Source organism: Papaver somniferum, chromosome 2 (genome assembly GCF_003573695.1).
Source record: "Papaver somniferum cultivar HN1 chromosome 2, ASM357369v1, whole genome shotgun sequence".
Lineage (NCBI taxonomy): Eukaryota > Viridiplantae > Streptophyta > Magnoliopsida > Ranunculales > Papaveraceae > Papaver > Papaver somniferum.
Window position 1 is genome coordinate 48465884 of NC_039359.1, and position 20445 is coordinate 48486328.

Consider the following 20445-nt stretch of genomic DNA (forward strand, 5'->3'; position numbering starts at 1 on the left):
ATTATACAAACTTCACTTGTGTATCTGAGCTTATTGATGCTGATAGTAAAAGTTGGAAAGGAGATCTAATTCTCAGTCTCTTTGATCAAAATACTGCAGCAAAGATTCTAGCAATGAGAATTACTTTAAACAGTGAAGATAAGTTAATATGGTCAAAAACTAAAAGTGGGAAATTCACGGTTAAATCTGCATACAATGCTTTATACAACATCAAATTTCATCAGGGTAATGAACCAATACCAAATGATTCATCTGATTTTTGGAAGAGCATCTGGAATATCGATACTATACCTAGAATCAAGTTGTTTATGTGGAAATGTGCGAGAGACTTAATTATGTCCAAAGAAAGGATACACAGAAAAATACCTCAAGAAGATATAACTTGTGGAAGATGTAGTTGTCAGTCTGAAACAACTATGCATATTCTCCTAGAATGTCCCATTGCAAGAGCAATTTGGTTTGAAGCAGGCTTAGTGGCTACTGATGAAGAATGGACGTGTCATGTAGACTGGATTTCTAGCTGGATTAAACTACCTGACAAGAGAATGGTTCACAAGATGGCAATCATAAGTTGGCATCTATGGAAAGACAGATGCAACTTTGTTTTCAGCAACAAGCACTCAACTCCTCAACAATTACTGCGTACGATTAACTCTTTCTTAACAGATGTTGAATCTGTGTGTAGACCTAGTAACCATATTGCCGATGTCCCTACTGTGCATAGATGGTCTCCTCCTACAAAGGACTTGATTAAAGTTAACACTAATGCCTCTTATTGTCATGTTACTAGGAATGGAGGATATGGACTAATATTTCGTAATTCTGCAGGATCTCCCCATGAACTAGCTTTACATCGTAAATAAAGAGGCAAAACTTTATAAATGAAAACACCTTCATTCATTACTGCTCTTACATAACAGGACCATGTACCATTACATGATAGATCCACTGATCTCTTTCAGAAAGCTAAAACTTCATTAGCAAAGCAACTTGCTTGCACCAAAGCAAAGTATATATACAAACTTGAAGACTCAAATAAAAGTCTGTACAACTAAACTCTACACGCATAATTTACAACAACCAACAACTAAATCTACATAAAACAAGCTCAGAAAACACCTTCCTTTCTGGTACTAAATGTTTCCAATGGAGACAACAACATCCCTTCTTGTTTTAGCTTAGTTTCTTCCTTTTTCGAAGTGAGCAACAACTTCGCTGCGTGGTCTCTTCCTTGAACCTTCACTTCGGCCTTCACGAGTCTTGCTGGAATGACTCCCATAGTCATCCCCAACTGATGCATTGAGTTACACCTTGAGTGGACAACTTCTAGCGAAATACAAACCTTTGCAAATGAAACATCCCCTATATGTCCGGGATGAAGGGAATAATCATTTTCCTTTTGTTCATGCTTGCGCTCACTACCTACATATTTCTCCTATATTTTGGCCTTACCTTCACAGCTTTGCACATCTTCAGTTATTGTGCAACTGGTAAGCTTTCTTACCGCTTGAATAGGCATCTGGATACTCTGCATTTTGCACCTCTTGAGTTCATAAATGATCAACGAACTCGCGCCACTCAGAAATTGGAACATATGATCTTCTTCACTCATGCCACGTACTTCTTGCACCAATGCAAGGAAGTTTTCAGTATATGGCTGTGGTGTACCCGTCATTTTTATCCTACACAAACTCTCTCTTGCGTACCAAGCATCATTGCTCGACCAGAACTGACATCTCAGTCCATCTTTCATGTCATTCCATGACATAGGATTGGCATAACCAGCAGCTTTATCTTCTTGCAACATAGTTCTCCACCAAACCTTTCCATCACCACCAAGGTAATTGCCTGCGAGAGTTATCTTTTGTCCTTCCTCAGTTCCATTCACCTCAAAGTTTGCCTCAACGTCATACAAGAAATTCTCAATTTCTCTAGCATTTCTGGAACCAGCGTCAACTCTTGGCTCGGAGACTCGATAAGATATTTCTATATTCACGTTTGCCCCTGCAAACATGCCATCACTGATTAACTTGCGAAGGCTTGTCATATCATCTGATATTTTCTTCGGATAACTTGTTAGTATGGTCTTCATGTCACTGAATTTCCCCATCAATTCAATCACTTCAGCCTTTGTTTCGCAATTTAACAAGGTTCCATCAGACACCTTGTCCTCGACTGCACCTACCCTTTCGTCAAATTATTTAAACTAATATGATATTCTTTCTTCAAGTAAATTTAGCCTGCAATTATCTTCAGAAACAAGAGGAATATCAAGGCCATCAGTACCCATGTCAATGGTCATACTGCCAAGATCACCATACTCCTCAAGTTGATTAAACGTACCCGGTAGTTCTTCGTCGATCATCATGCCATTAGATCCCATTTCTAATACAAAATTTCTGAATACAATGCACCACTTACCTGCTCACAGGAAAATATCTTAAGAGATAAATAAATACCAGCGTATTATCCAACAAATACACTTCAATTGTGTACCAAACACAACTCTGATACCCAAATTGTGACACCTCCAAATGCCCAGAAAAATTTCTGCGTAAGTTCCCGAAAGCACATTGGTTCTGTGAATCAAACTTCACCCACCTGCAATTCAGCCTTATAAGTTTTCACCAATGCAAACAACCAACTCTTCAGTTTACCAGTGGAAGTATGTAGCCTTCTTTTCTCTTTACTTAAGCTTCTCAAATGCAACCCATAATGCACTCAAACATTTCCATACTTTATCAAGAACAATCATCCAACCAAGAACACTTAGACCATGATACAATCACTTCATTTTATTGCATCAAAGGGAAGAAATACAAAACTTTCCCATTTAGGGACTTACACAGACTTGTTTACCTTGAACCAAGCCTTAGCCTTACAAAAACTCTCCTTTTTTGAGTCTCACACTCTCCTATGTAAGCCTGCCGAATTTCCCATACCTTAGGAATATTTAAACAATAGCTTTACTTTCCAAAATGAATCAAAACTGTTGCACACACAGGGAAGAGCCATCTGTCCCATGGAGCAGTTCAATAACCGCCTATAAAGTGCCACCTTGGCCAGTTTCTCTTCAAACTCGGTCCAACTATCAACACCTGTTCCACAGCAGTTAATAACTCTCTCTAACTCTTACAAAATCCTTTTATAACCGTCCTTCCTTGTGTTGCATGTTTTGCATGATTGTGAATCCCGTAACCAACTCCTAACTGTCATTTGAGTTGTATTGCACAACTGTTGTGCTTTACTGGATTTATCCTTGATCCCTTGCTCATCCGTCTTGGCCATGCCAACTTCTTTCTCTAAGCTAATGCACGGACCATCCTTGTGCTTCAATCATCAAGGCCAATTCCTTAAACTCATTCTAGTTACTCATGGCGTCATATGCTTCACTTTGGCAATTTTGCTTGATAATAACAATGCAACTCTTGCATTACTAGCTTGTTTGCATTGTCCAAGCTCTGGCCCTTCCTTGAACTAGTGCATAGACTAATTCTTAGTCTATTCTATCTTCTTGCATCATCCTTGAGTTTGGGCCAACTCAATTCCACGAATATGCCTTAATGCCAACAACGCATGTTGCATCTTGCCACTTTGGCTTGTCTTGCCTTTCCTCAATGAATCTTTATTGTGTCGTCCAATAAGCTTCATTACGTAGAAAAATGTATTTATAGTGTAGCACTACCGTTGCGCTTCACTAGACCTGCAGGGTTATACCATTCTTAGCACTTGACAGTCTATGCAGTATCGCGCAATCATTGTCGGACACTGACTTGGCCTGCAACTTTGTAATGCACAAGCGTTCAGAGGAAAAGTTAAGTAACAAGTTAAATGAGTTCAACGGGATTCAAGCCCGACGCCATTGTGCGACAGATTTTATGAATATATTTGCTTTATCTCTTGAAATAAAAATATCTCTTGAAATAGAGTAAACATTGTATTTTTTACCTTTTTTTAGCGGTCACCTTTCTCAGGGTACATTTAGGGAAAGACTAGCCATAATTATCTTGCCAGATAATTTTCTTATGCTAGTGATAACGCAATACATATTTTTCTTTTCATTTTCGTTTAAACTTGGCCATTATAATAATCACAAAATTGGTCAAAAGACCAAAAAAAACATTTCCTGGGTGAAACAGACTGGTAGGTTTAGATATTGTTTATATGGTCCTTAAACAGAAAAATACTGTTCATTTAGCCAAAATGGATATTTGACCCAGGAAAATAAAAACAAAAAAGTATCAATCACCTAAAATACCCCTTTTTAGTCTAACAACAACCAAAACTCCACCAGTTGTGCGTGCTTCTTAACTGCAACACCTAAAATACCACTTTTTAGGCTACGACCAAGCAAAGCAGAACCTCAAAATTAGCCTGGAACAGGAAGTTCAGATAATCTGGAAAATAAAAAATCAGAGCAGTCTAAACAAGTGCCGACAACACCTACCTGAGTGAAACGGAAAATGTTATCAAAAAAGAAAATCACATCCTGACCCTCAGCATCTCTAAAGTGCGCATAAACATACAAACCAATAAATCCAACACCTACGCATATTGTCGAAAAGTATGCGTAGGTGTTGGAGGATTAGATTTTACCGGGTTCGCACATTGACAAAGCAGTTGGAGGATTAGATTTTTCCGGACTCACCCTACAAAAACAGAGGCTATGATGTTGCATCAATATTGCTGAAGCACACGTGTATTTTTCGGACTCACCCTACAAAAACAGAGGCTATGATGTTGTATCAATATGAGTCTGTTTTGTCGTAAAAAAACTTCACAACTCAGAAGAGACAAACTCCAATCAAGGAATTCGACGCCAAGATAAGATGCAAGTCAGCATATGTAAAATATATTACCATGTTTGACACCGTCCTGAAAGTCGAGAATAACAACTACTCCTTCGTATAAGTTCAGATGACACCCCCTGGCCAAATACAAGAGCAACATGAGCACTCCAGATTGCATTTCTTGCATAACGAATGACACATATGTCAGTTGGACGAAAAAATTAGTCACATGATCAATCGATCTCAGCATGTACACCAACCATATGATCAGTTACTTTCTATGACTTTGTTTGCTAACACAAAAGGGAATAAAATTAATGAAGATGGAAGCAAGACAGAACACCTAACAAAATCTATAGTATGAGAAATCATGATGCAGATACTACCATATCTCAAACAAAAATCTACCACAGACAAGCAGATCAATACTCATTCAAAACTATGCAGCAAACAAAAAGTTAAATTTTACCGGAGAAGCTCCATAATCTCGACAAACAACTTCAGGCTAACGAAACCAATATAATAAGCAAAGATAATCCAGAATATAAAAACTGCCATGTATCACATATAGATAGAGAACCAAAAGTGCTCCACAATGTATAATGAGAAAAGTAAGTTAAAACTCTGAGTGACCGATGCTATTCTCCGTCTTTAAACACCAAGCTGGCTACTATCATCGGTGAAAACTAGAGGCTTAGAGCTAACCACGCTATGGCAAAACAAATCATTCAAATATCAAACCACAAGAACATTAAGGGAACAAAGACAAGATAAGGCAAACAAAACAACGAAAACCATCAACAAAAAATACAAATCATTTACCTCCCAAGCAACCACGACATTATTCACATAAGATAATCCTGGGGTTAGTCATAACACGAGTCCTGAAGACAGATTATCCTTTTTACATTAAAGTAAGTTTTGGATCAATATTGTCTGCCTTGCATCATATTGCACAAGTCAATATCTCATCATAACGAGCTAGAGGAGTAGTCAGGTTGGACTAAAACAAAAACAAACGTATTAGAAACTAAACCAGAAACACACTTCATGATTAAATAATAACGATTATGAAACCCTCTTTTACAACCTTAGTAATATCTTCTCCTCTTCTATTGAAAGTAATACCTTAAAAAAGTTATATTACATTCTACTACTAGATGAAATTGGTTTCATCCTAAGTATTTTCACGAAATAAAGTTATATCAATGAGTGATCTATATGAAACTGATTTCATCGTGAGTATTTTGACGAAAACACAATTATATCACAGACTATAACTAGATGAAACCAGTTTCATCCTAGTATAACATGGATGAAACCAATTTCAGGTCAATCCAAAACAGGATGATACTGGTTTCATCCTAGTATAACATGGATAAAAAAAATTTCAGGTCAATCCAGAACTACAACTAGATGAAATTGGTTTCATCCTAAGTATTTTCACGAAATAAAGTTATATCAATCAGTGATCTATATGAAACTGATTTCATCGTGAGTATTTTGACGAAAACACAATTATATCACAGATTATAACTAGATGAAACCAGTTTCATCCTAGTATAACATGGATGAAACCAATTTCAGGTCAATCCAAAACAGGACGATACTGGTTTCATCCTAGTATAACATGGATAAAAACAATTTAAAACACAATTATATCACAAACTATAACTAGATGAAACCAGTTTCATCCTAGTATAACATGGATGAAACCAATTTCAGGTCAATCCAAAACAGGATGATACTGGTTTCATCCTAGTATAACATGGATAAAAACAATTTCAGGTCAATCCAGAACAGATGAAACCAATTTTCATGTTACTATCAAACATTGATGAAATCAATTTCAAAAAAAACTAATTCTCTAATTTCATCATCACTGTCATTGTGGAAGGAAAATCGAGAGAATTAAGGTAGGTAACGCCTAAACACCAGCTTCATCCGTGTTTACACAAGAAGAAAAAAACAGAATGAAATTTCACTCATAAAAATGATTCATTTCAGAAAATTAAGGTAGTTAACATCAATTCCTGTGAAATTGATGAGTTCGGTTAATAAAATCATGAAAAAAAATTAGGATCGAGAAACTTAGCAGTGAATGAGTTTGAGAACTCTAATTTTGGTTGGAAGAGAAAACCCTAATTTTGCTTTGAATGAATTTGAGAACTCTCCATTTAATTATGGTTGTCGTTGTTTTTGTGGTGGTGGTGATATCAATGTCGACGATGATGTTGATGTTTGCGGTGGTGGAGGAAGGTGGTAGTGTTGGTTGTAGTTGCTGTAGATGTTGATGGTGGTGGTTGCAGTATTGTCGATGGTGGTGCTGATAGATCTGGTTATAGAGATGGATAAACACGATGTTGTCGACGGCGTTGGTGTTTTCTGGTAGTAGAGATGGTGGTGATGGTGTCGATGTTGGTGGTGGAGAAATTTGATGTCTGTCGATGGTGATATTTGGTGTTTCTGGTAGTGGAGATGGGATTAACGGAGGTGGAAGAAGATGAAGGCGATGGTGGTTTTGTTGAAGAGAGGAGAAGAACGAGTTAAGGTTTTAGTGGACGTGGCAGGGTAGTTGTTTCCATTTCAATCAAAAGATTCTTTTGGTCATTTGACCCAGACGAAATCTCTACCCGTCCATTTGGCCCAGGAAACACCCATTTTTGGCTATATAGCCCATTTTCTGTACAATAATTCCAAAGCTTTTGTGATCCGCAAATGCAGTACACAAATTTCATGGTGCTAGAAGCCGTGGATTTCAAATTTTGCTTCTTTCTGAACTCCATGACCCTTGTTTCTTGGATAATATATCTTCCTCACATAATCAAAAAAAAAAACTTAATCAGCAATAATCGATTCTACGATCACATTTAATCACATATGGGGCCAAAATCTATAGTATATTTTAGCAACTGAATGATTATTTACTCTTTCATTAATTAATTATAATTAAATTGGTGAGTGACCGTTTTCAAATGGATTAATATAGCAGATATCATAATCTATATACAGATAAATCAGTTCAGTGAGTGTATATATATTATCACGGGGAATTTTTTTTCTAGCCCATTTTTTTTTTTTTTTATATTACAAACCCTTCATTAGGATTCCTTATATAACAAACGCATAATTATTTATGATATAAATCTTTTACAAAAATAACCTTTTACCTAAAAAGAAAGTTAATTGTATTTAAAAAAGTAAACGGTTATCATAAACTATAATCCCTAAATTAACTCGTTTTCTTTGTTAATTTCCCTAAAAATTAGTTATCCAATTAATTAATGTTTTGAAAACAAAAAACGGTTGTTAAATTTCCTTGTTTATCTCCCTAAAAAGAAAACGATTGTTAAAAATTCAAATCCTTAAATAATTGTTTTCACTTTCCTTAAAAATAATTTATCTTGTACCTTTTTGTTTATTTCCCAAAAAAAAAAGGTAATATGATGCGAATTTCATTTTGACAAATAATAATGCCATGCGAGATTGCTAAAAATCCAAGCTTTTTTTTTGAGAAAATTATAATTTTCATACTGACGCCAGAAGGTAAACAACTTGTGGTTATTATTATTATTAGATCTAGAAAATTTTAATTTTCACTAATAATAACAATTTCTCCGCAAGTGTCATACGAGATGGGTGATAATTCAATTTTCCACAAATGAGATTTGTGAAAATTTAAATTTTCCATCACGGGAGATTGGTGAAATTTTTTGTTTTCATCCGTAATAAAATGACGTGGGTAGAATTATCGGACTTAGAATTCCAATTTCCTACGCCATTGTCATACGAGATTGGTGATAATTCCAATTTTCGCCAATGCAATTTGTGAAAATTTCAATTTTCAGTCATGCGAGATTGGTGAATTTTTTTTTCATCCGTAATAAAGTAACCTGGTTTGAAAAATCGGACTTAAAATCCCAGTTTTCACAATCTCCATTATTGAAAATTCAATTTTTTCTTCTAGTGTCATAAGAGATTGGTGATAATTCTAGTTTTCGCAAACACAATTTGTGAAATTTTCAATTTTCCGTCATGCGAATTGGTGAAAATTTCTGTTTTCACTAGTAATAACCAGTCGGTCTAGACACAATTTGTGAAGATTGCAATTATCAATTTTTACTGATTCCTTCCAAGACAACCTAAAAATATAAAAGGAAAGAAATTATATGTATCGAAAATCGAATGACAAAACAGATGAAAAGTCTAAAGTAGATTGATATGGCAGTATGCAATCACAATGACCATCTTTAGAAGAAGGTTAAAAGTATTCTGCTACTGTAGCTGAAGATCAAAATATGGAACTGTAAGTCTGTAACATAACACAATATTGTGTTAACACCAAGATTTATGGATCCCGTAGCTTTATCCAACTATTGTTTTGTGTGTATGATTTGATCCTAATAAAATAATGGAAAGTACATGAACTTTGAATCAAAATATATTGTAATGGAAAGTGCTCGGTTTGGTTAAAACATAGAACTGATTTCCTAACACTTTGTGCACGATGTTGATTTACTAAGAATTTAGGAAGAGGTCAAACAATGGCAGATTTTAGTTTGATAAAGAAGAAAATAAGAAGACAACGAATTAAAGAAGGTGTAATCTAATCACCGGGTTTGTTGTAATCATAAATTTATCTCTGAAGTTACAGAGTATAAGAAATCTAATGAGGAAGAGAAAGTGATTGGCGAGGAAATGCCCTAGCTAAAGACGAATCTCACGTGAGAAAAAAAGAAAAAAAGTGGTAGCATGATCTTTAAATTTCCCAATTAATGGGAATGACTTTACCTGGCCGAAAGTTATGGGAGTAATTTTCCTTTTTTATAAGGAGTAATTTTAATTGGGGGTCCAGATCCTCTGTGCCAAAACGACTGTGTGCCCTCTGTGCCTACAAATGAAATAGTGACACATGTCTTACCATATTAACCTTAACTGATTCCGTATATACTTGCCGTATTTTACCTCAGCCAAATACGGAAACATAATTAAAACCGCTTTCTTTATTTCCATAATTTCCCTTCATTTTCGATCCTTTTGCTTTCCCAGAGAAGCCTTTTTCTAATCTCTTTGTTAAGATCAAGAATTACATCTTCAGTTAAATACAGATCCTTTATTGATTATCTAAGAAGAAACTGTAAGATAACTAAGTTTTGATTAGTCTTAAGCCATCCAAGTATAATCAATTCGATGACCTTTTTATTTCAAGGGTCGCTGGAGATTAAAAGATAAATGCGCTTCTGTTCTGTTTGAAAGAAAGCCTTACTAATTAAGCCATGTATCCTTCTTCTGATCAACACGTAAACTAAACCAAGATCTTACTCATATTTAATCTTAACTTCATATATTAAATCTGCTTGATTTTGATAATCGTTAAAAGGAGTTGGATGGGAAAGAAATCATTGTATATTTTATTTTTGTATTTAACGAGGGTAAATACAGTAGGAGCATCTCCAACAATGGGTGCTAAAAATCCTACATGGAATTTTTATTTAGATCCTTATTTATGGGGTTATACGTATGTGGTAAAATTTGTGATGCTTTGCTTATGAACTATCTACAATGGTGGGGGTCATATTTTTAAGATTTGTTATTTTGGATAATAATAAAATTGATTCCCTTTTTCTTATTGGTTTAGAAAATTTTATTTAAAGATAAAAATTTAAAATATAATTAAAAAGATGACATCGAGGTCATTCCCAAGATCTAGATAAGACTTTCTTTAAGACCTCCGTATTCATTTTGACACCCTTCCTAATTAATAGTACCTATTGTTGGAGATGCATTTTATGTAAATGAGGGTCTAAAATCCTATGTGTCATAAGAAAATAAATTTTTTACCCTCTATTGGAGATACTCTAAGCATAGATAGAGTTCGTTTTATGTTAATATGGCAAGACATGTGTCGCTATTTTATTTGTGGGCACAGAGGGCACACGGTGGTTTTGGCACAGAGGATCTGCACCCATTAATTGGCTACTTAATTGGAGAAAAATATGATAACAAATTTTGACGGGATTTTTTAATTTTGAAATGTTTATATTAATACTAATTCATAACTAAATAAAGTTAATTCAGTCCAAAATAAAATATGAAAAATTTAAATTCAATCTAAACTACTAATCTTAATAATAGATTTTGTCTTTTGGGCCACACATGTATACAATCTTAATGACGGGTTTCTATAAGAAAGAAGAATCAAATTTAGGTTTGTCAGAAATTTACCCACCACATTAAGGAACATTGCTATATAATGAATAGATACAAATACAATGCCTTTAATGCTTAGAAAACAAATGCAATGCCCTCAATTTTGTTTTCACATTTTTCTTAGCTAGATGCATGAAAAAGATAACAGTAGTTAAATTATTAGATGGTTATTAAATATACATTTACATTCCGTTTCCCATAACGCCCTCACAGGTTCACACTTGACTTCACACTATAAAATGGAAGGTTCAGTGAACACAAGAGACAGTCAGACAGAGTAAATGGAAGGTTCAGTGAACACAAGAGACAGTCAGACAGAGTGAGCTAGCTTGATTATAGTTAGAGAAAGAGTAACTTGTAATAAATTGAAGTCTACCATGGAGAGTGATAAAAAGATGTTTTTCCTTTTCATAATCATAACAATACTTTTGTGGATGGTATCCTAAGAGTTTCATCAGCCTAGGTGGCGTTGCTGCCCAGGATCCTGAAGCTAGTGCTTCAGGCACTACTAGTTATAACGTGATCAACGGCGCTAGCGGAACCATAGATGATAATGTCCCCGACAATGTTGAAAATGGTGGGAATACACCGTCGCAAGAACTACCACCACCAATGTCTGTACCCGCACCATCTACAATTGTACCAGCGGAACTACCACCACCTACATCTGTATCCACACCTTCCAACGTACCAGTTTATGGAGGTAGGGACGGTTTTCCTTGGTTGCCAATTCAGGTTTTGGAATCCAAACATGGTGATTCTCATAATGATAACTGCAAGATGAAACTTAGCTTATATAAAGACAACTCTCTTTATTGATGTTTACAAAATCTCTCAAAACTAAACACGAGCTCTAATCTTGCTCATATGATCAGACACAACTTTGGTGATCATATATATATAGAATTATGAATTCTTTTTCCTAGTCCTATTACCTTATTACATGTCTTTCCTTTTCCTAAAACTAGATGACTTCTAATTCCCTTAGGATTACATCAATTTCCTAATCTTGTCCTAACCAGCTTGTTAATGACTTCTATGTTGAAGTTAATCCAACATCTGAGTCATCATTAATCGTCATAATAAATTCAACCATAATACTCAAAATATATTCAATCAATTTTACATTCTTCTGAATTTTATAACGACAAGGCTGCAACTAGTGCCTATACCAAACTCGAGAACAATGAAAATTTTGGGACTGGATAGTTCATTTCAGCGTATAAGCGGAAATGTGATGCATCAAAATTTTATTTATGGGTAGAAAAATATGGAGGCTGTTAATGGATGTGTCTTTAGAGTATTTCTTCTTTATGTTACGTTACGTCCCATGGAGATATGTACGCATGATAGCATCCAGTGATCTAATTGTCTAGCTACTTCCAGACACATATTAAGACGTTTTAGCCTAGAACTTGCAGGGTAAATGATATAAGTAATGGTAGAAAATCATACCTCACAGAGATTATGTTTTGATGTAAACATCTGTGACGACTTTCACGTGGCCTAGAAGAAGACTCAACTTTTTGCGGGATTTTCATATTGTAAGGGCGATTATTATTGCATAATGTAAATTTATTGAGGGGTTGCCAAATCCGTAGGATTAGTATCTTGTACTCTCATGAAAGAGAAGCCACTGCTTACGATTAAACCGTACTCCCTCCGTCCAAGATTAATTGAGCCATTTGGTTTTAGATTTTGTCCAATAAATAATTGGACTATTTCACTAATCAAGAGGAAATATGTATAATTTGATAGGCATGTTTAAACTTGTTAAGAGATGTTTTAAAATGGTTTCCAACGATATAAAGTTTACGAAAAACCGTGATATAATTTAGGAGATAAATCATTTTTAAGTTTTACTTTTCTCCTTACCTTAAAATTTATGCAAACTAATAATAGCTCAATTAATCTTAAACGGAGGGAGTACTATTTAAAACCAATGGTTACATAAATTATTGCATGATTACTTAATTACTGTTCAATTTTGCATGATGATACTAGTGATTATACTAATGACCTAATTCGAAACTTGCCCGTCATCGGCACCAAATTCTTTAAAAAAAATTGATGCATGATGAGTAAGACAAAAGTAGTTCAATTATCAATTCAATGGTTATTAAATACATTGATATGTTATTTACCATTACGCCCTCATAGGTTTACACTATAAATTAAATGGATTGGTGATGATGAACACAAGAGATCATACCTAGCTGGAAAAACTAGAGAAATAAAAATTATAAATGCAACATGAAGAGTGATAAGATGATGTTTTTTCTTTTAATGATCGTAACAATGCTTTTTGTGGATATCACTTATTATCCTAAGAGTTTCAGTATCGTAGGTGGTGTTGCTGCTCAGGATCCCGAGTCCACTGATACTAGTACTACTACTTATAAAGTGATCGGTATCCCAGGTGGTGTTGCTGCCCAGATTCTTGAGGCCACTGATACTAGTACTATTACTTATAACGTGATCAACGGCAGCAACGGAACCATAAATGAGGATGGCCCTGACAACGTTGAAAACGGTACTGATACTAGTAATACTGCTTATAACGTGATCAACGGCAGCAACGGAACCATAAATGAGAATGGCTCCGACAGCGTTGAAAACGGTGGTACGTCGCCGCAAGAACTTCTACCACCTACGTCTGTATCTACTACTGCACCATCTAAATTTGTACCCGTGGAATCACCACCACCTTTGTGTCCATAGGCTGCTGTCTTCGGGCAACGTGATCTACAATTCTCTGAAACTATCTTTGTGGCGGGATTAGATAAGAACCACAATCACTTACCATCATCTGCCTCAGTCAGCTATATGTATTAATCGACTATTTCAAGGGTCCAATTAGTCTCGACTTATGTCAAGACAATACAAATTAAATAAATAAAGTCGCAAAAAGGGCCGGGTTATAAAGTGGAATGCGCATACTATCTTAGTTTATTTTCATGTAGTTTTGATGAAAAATAACTGTATAAGTGAAACTGTGAAAGCATGTAGCTTCTTTAAGGATGCTAACAAGGAGTGAAAGTATGTAGCTTCTTCAAGGAGAATAATAAACCTACAATGAGATCTGGAATCGTTCACTTCACTCTGAACTCTACCGATATCATCATTATAACCAAATTCGCTATGTACTTTAGGTTTGATGATTTTTTTCTGTATTAACTCGTATCCTATGTGAGATCCTAAAGGATTTCAAAGATCGAGCAATGCTTGTTTGAGCTTTAGAAGTTTAGAATATAATTTTCAATTCGAAGAACAATTAATTAATCTTCTTATGATGCAGTATTGAAATCAATCTATTGTATTTTTCATTTTCTTTATAATAAATTACCCAACAACAATTATATTCTAATAACTAATCTCATATTCATCCCATAATTGAATTAGAAATGTTTTTGTAATGTTTTTTCTCTTATGTGCATACGTATAAAATCTAGTTTCTAAGATATTAGTTGGGGGATCTTAAACCCAGTCAGTCGATTTTAAACACGCTACGTTCATGATACAGGATTGCACAAAAACCAAACCACGTCTAAACCCTCTGAACTGAAACAAGCCAAACCAAACAAACAAACTCTAAAACGGTTGGTATAAACCAATAGATGATTTTATTCATAGTGAACATTATGGAGCTATCTCCATCTTTTAAATTATCAACATGGTCTATATTTTGTATCGTTTTTAACGATAAACTAAAGCAATTGTTAAACCCTACTATATTTTAATATTTTTGACTTTCTTTTGTTTTAAATTAATATTTGCATTGTCGAATATTTAGAACCGACAATAATGGTCTGGAGTCTGGACCACATTCCGGTACAGTTTCAGAAGCCTAAACACCGTTCCCCTTGATTTTAGTAAACATACCATTTGCATCCTTACATTAAGGTAATGTGCAGGGCTAACTCATGTGTCTTGATTTTAGTAAACATACCATTTGCATCCTTACATTAAGCTAATATGCAAGGCTAACTCATGTGTTGTGCCAAGCTGTGCCTGTGTGCTGGCACGGCCCAGTTTACACCTCTGGTTTAGTCTGGATCACGTCTCCATACGGTTTCAGAAGCCTAAACACTTCTCGCTTGATACTAAACCTACCATTTGCATCCTTACATACTAGTGCACGATGCTTTTACTAATAAGTTAAAAGAGAGGTCCCCATGGCATTATCTTCTCGCAACATCTCTAATTAATGGTCTATCCAAGAGTGGATGTGCTAGATGCAATGCATTTATCTACTCTATTTTCCATTTTAATGATAATTCCAAAAACAGTTAAACTCTAGAATTGATATCTAACCGATCTCAAATTTATGATATAATTAAAATAGAATCGTTTCTTATTTCTTTCTTTTTCTTTTTTTGTTACCCACCATTCTGATACATACGGATTACATCCAGTAGTTAAGGTATTATTAGCATGTGTAGTCTTTGGAAATGCCTAGCTCATCATGATAGGAACAAAGTGTTTCCAGATGCATGAAGAAGTTATAGCCTATAATTTGCAGAGGAAATGATTTATAATTAATGGTAGAAAATAATACTGCACAAAAGTCAAGTTCAGCAGAAACAAACTGTGATGACTTTCTTCTTCACGTACTAAGTTTAGTTAGTAATTGGAATTTAATGAATACATAATTAGTTTGGTGACTGATTATTTTCAAATGGATCAATATATTGACGACGACATACAAAGCCTTCAATTTTCTTCCACATGCCATTTTAATATGACTTATGACTGCATGAGTAAAACAAAGTAGTTGAATGATTAGATGGTTATTAAATATATTTACATATCATTTACCATTACGTCCTCACAAGTTCACACTATAAAAGGGAATTGTGAACACAAGAGAAGAAGCAGTGTGAAACATAAGTGAAAGAAAAAGAAACATAAGTGTACTACCATGGAGAGTGATAAGAAGGTGTTATTTCTGGTCATGATCGTAACAATGCTTTTTGTGGGTAGTACTTCGTATCCTAAGAGTTTCATTATCCTAGGTGGTGTTGCAGCTGCCCGTGAATTTGAGGCTAGTGAAACCAGCACTGCTAGTTATAATGTTATCAACGGAGTCAATGGAACCATAAATGATAATGTCCCTGACAATGTTGAAAACAGTGATACGTCGCCCCAAGAACTACCACCATCTGTGCCCGTATCTACCCCATCAGTGGAACTATCACCACCTACCTCCGTATCTACACCATCTGTGTCCGTATCTACCCCATCAGTGGAACTATCACCACCGACGTCCATATCTACGCCATCTGAATTTGTACCAGCGGAACTACCACCTCCTATGTCTGTGTCAACACCATCTAACGTTGTACCAGTTTATGGTGGTAGGTATGGTTTTCCTGCTTGGTGGCTAGTTTCGGAATTTAGACATGGTGATTCTAGGTCAGGATCCGGCCGGCCAGCTGCAGTGAAAAAGCAGAAACAACTGCAGCCATAGAGGCTGCCTTTTGGGCTTGTGACCATAAATTCTACGAACTCTTTGAACCATCATCACTCGTGGTCACCCGCCTCTCTGTTCTAAAATAAGCTATAAAGTATTATAATCTTCTATCTAAACGCTCCCATTACTCATTTACTCTCGACTTCTCTCAAGACAGTACGTACAAAATAAATTAAGTCGCACAAGAGCTAAATGCATCTTGCACAAAATCTTAAACTGTATTCCTGCTTTGATGCAAAATAAGTGTGTAAGTGAAAGTATGCAACTCCTTTTAAAGGAGTATGATAAAAGGCGAATCTACTGGTGCATCTTTTGATCTTTAAACTCTTCTGATATTCTTTTATATTCTTTTTTTTGGAATATTCTTAACTGTCGCTCTACTGTGTGTTATCATTCATTTCTAAATACATTCTCAGTGGGAAAGAGTTTTTGTAAGATTCCCAGAGATTCTAAAAAGTTAGGAAGAAAATACCGAGGATTGATTGATTATCTCAGTACTTGCATTTATAGGCTACCAACATAACATGAAAATCGCAGAAAAATAGTGCATAGCCTAACTAGGATGGCCACACTAAGTTGGTTTTTTTCTTTGGTTGGTGTTTCACAAAAGGCTAGTTACTATGGATTTTCTGTACAAGAGACTTAAGATTCTCGTTAACGCACTACAAGAAAAGTTGGATTAAGCGACCAGGCATTTTTGGTTGGAAAAGCCCATATTGAGTCGCTCTATCCCTTAAAGCGATTTAATTTGGCTCTCGCTCTGGAGTTGCAAAAGGTGGGATTTCAACAAGTCTAGAGCAGCTAGGCACTCGCTCTAAGCATGTTTCAACTACTACCAGCATTTAACTAATATGATTGCTTTAATTTTGTTCCAACTATTCTGAGATGAGTCGCTCCAAATATGTTTCAACTACCATCAACGGCTAACCAATATAATTGCTTTAAATTTATTTCAACCATCCTACTGAGTAATATGTTAAGTTGACAATGGTTTAGGGCGACTCAATTGTCCAATGCTTTAAACTTATCAGAGATTAGTTGCTCTTTCTTCATCGACGGGAATGTTCTGATTGGATAAATGGTCAACGGACAAATTTTGACTCAGATGAATAAAACTAAAATTAAAATTAATATAGGGACAAATATGAGCAAAATTTAATGCAACATTAATTTTAATTTATTATCATAAAATTCAATTTACAACATCATTTATTAGTCAATTTACAATCTCATATTTTTACAAAAATGAAATACAATCTCTGGGAAAGAAAATTAAAATCTAATGATACATGGCACCATTGAAACAACAACTTCAACCTGCACCCATCAAAGTTCTTGAATTTCACAGGACAATCTTAAATAGATCTGCAATCTAACATCCTTCGATCTGTTCTTTTAGCTCTGATTTTTAGATCATAAGAGTACTCATCCTAAATCTGGTTTCTTCCTCCCCAAAAATGTGAACTTTGGTCCTGCATATATACAAACCAGCAAATTCAAAGTGGAACTAACTATAATCAGGAATCAAACTAAAAGAAAAAAAAAAGGATAAAAACTAGATTAAGAAACAAATCAACAAAACCTGATACTTTTTACCTTCTTCAAAGTATGCGTAGGAGCAAACTTCACTTGATTTGTTTATTCCGAACCAAAGAAAAAAAAATAATCAGACCCATTGAAGAAAAAAAATCAAAGAATCATATTTATATATATAGATGAGTTAAGTAACTTATGGTCCAAACGACCAAAGACATATTATCAGTGTAGACAACAAAACTTTATAAAGAGAACAATAAGCTTGAAATCTTGATTAATAACAAATCTTTATGGAAAAGATGACAGATGCATCTAGATACAGATTAATACAGAGGAAGATGAATTAGAAATTCTAAACAAATAAAAATCAAATTAACAAACTCAATCATTTAATGGATAAACGAGACCAACTGAATAAGAAACCTATCAATAAAATCTGATAATTTGTGATAATTTATTCATTCAAAGATAGAAAAAAAAAATCAGACCCATTTGAGAAAATCAAAAACTCCTAATGAACCAATTTCATATAGATTTTAATTAATTTATGGTCCAAAACGGCAAAGAGATAACTGTTCTGTTTACACATCAAAGCATGAAGCCCTGATTAGTAAAAAATCTTAAAGGAAAACATGGATATGAAGAGAGAGGCATAGAGATGCAGATCAATATAGAGGAATAAGAAACAAAACCTTAATACCTAAACACTGTTATTACTACAATCAATCATTGCAGACAAAGAAATATCTTAATAACAAAATCAAAAATTTTGAATCATTCGTTAGTAAATCCAACCCAATGAACAACAATTAACAAACAAATTTTATCAATTAACCCAATGAGAACAAGATCTATTGAGAATCTAAGATGGAGTAAAGAAGAAGATGAGAAAAGTAGGAGAAGGAGGCGCAGCTGCTTCTACGAGAGAGAGGAATGAAAAGAGTTCTCCAAAGGAATTAGGTTTTCCTATAAACTTTATGTGGAAAGGCAAATTACAGGCCGTTGGATGGCATAGAGAAGAAACCAAATTGATGGATGAGATTTATCTCATCTTCCACGTTTCGAAACAACGGGACATTAGTCCACTACTAATTTTTATCAAAATCCGTATGAGCTTTCTTTGTAAGTTGATATCCGTAGGATTATAGACTTTAGTTCTCTATTGGTTGGAACAATCTCATGCGGATCCTCATGGATTTGTGTTTCTTTTAAGTAGATTTGTGTTTCTTTCGTAAGGCATCACTTGTGGATGGTGAAGTTTCGTATTTCGGAATATTTTCATTTTTTGTAGGAATATAGAATTTTACATGAGGAACATGTTACCAAAATATTAGCTTCAAATTCATTTCCGGTTGAGCTCAGTAGAAAAAATGACGTGTTTCTTTAAAGTAGATTTGTGTTTCTTTCATAAGGCATTCATTTATGGATGGTGAAGTTTCGTATTTCGGAATATTTTAATTTTTGGTAGGAATGTAGAATTTTGCATGAGGAACATGTTAACAAAATATTAGCTTCAAATTCATTTCCGGTTGAGCTCAGTAGAAAAAATAACGTGTTTCTTTAAAGTAGATTTGTGTTTCTTTCATAAGGCATTCATTTATGGATGGTGAAGTTTCGTATTACGGAATATTTTCATTTTTGATATAAATGTAGAGTTTTATATGAGGAACATGTCACCCAAAAATTAGCTTCAAATTCATTGCAGGTTGAGCTTAGTAGAAAAATGACGCTAAAATGTGAAGATTATATCGATATAACCATGTCAATGGATCCTACCCGATTTTTTAATTTGCAGTGATTCAATACATATCGTCAAGAAGTCTTGAAGTAATATCATGTTCTGGCATATTGTACACTGGTACGTTCTTACATAGTTTTCGACTTATAGTAGTCCACTCCCGACTAGGTTTCGACCTTGGAGCCACTTTCTTTTTCGAAGTCGCCGGAAAAAAGGTTTCATCCGTTATATATTAATGTTATCCAATCTCTCTCGGCCTCACTCAATTTCTCTTAGATTCCCATTGGTTTAATTATAAGGTTACCGATTAATTCAAATCAAATTTCCGTCCACTTCATTTAATTTTATTTGTTACCGGTTAATCGTACCAAATTTGGTTGCCGCATTCATTTTCAATCAGATATATCGGTTTTCTTCTAATTATTCATCATTTTAACCGTATGCACCGATTGACTATAGTCAATTGCACATGTTATCAATCAATTTTATTCAATATCAGTCGATTGTTCCTGGAGTCAATGGGTTTATATGGTTAACTATTAAATCATATCGAATTTTCATTTAGTACACTTAAAAAAAAAATTATCTGTCAGTTCTACTTTATGTCGGTCGACCTCACCCACTTTCTCTTGTATTACATCGGCTTCTCATGTTATTGATAATTTTAACCGAATGTCCATACTCTTTAGTCAATTTCA

The 20445-nt window shown here is 34.7% G+C and overlaps 1 long non-coding RNA gene across 1 annotated transcript; it reads right to left on the reverse strand.

The window, feature by feature from the left end:
- Window positions 1-17632: 17632 nt before the first annotated feature.
- Window positions 17633-18905, reverse strand: LOC113353211. The gene is made up of 2 exons (XR_003361146.1): window positions 18070-18905; window positions 17633-17945 (listed from the first exon to the last, which is right to left on the reverse strand). It is a non-coding gene; the product is annotated as an uncharacterized LOC113353211 (long non-coding RNA).
- Window positions 18906-20445: the final 1540 nt, after the last annotated feature.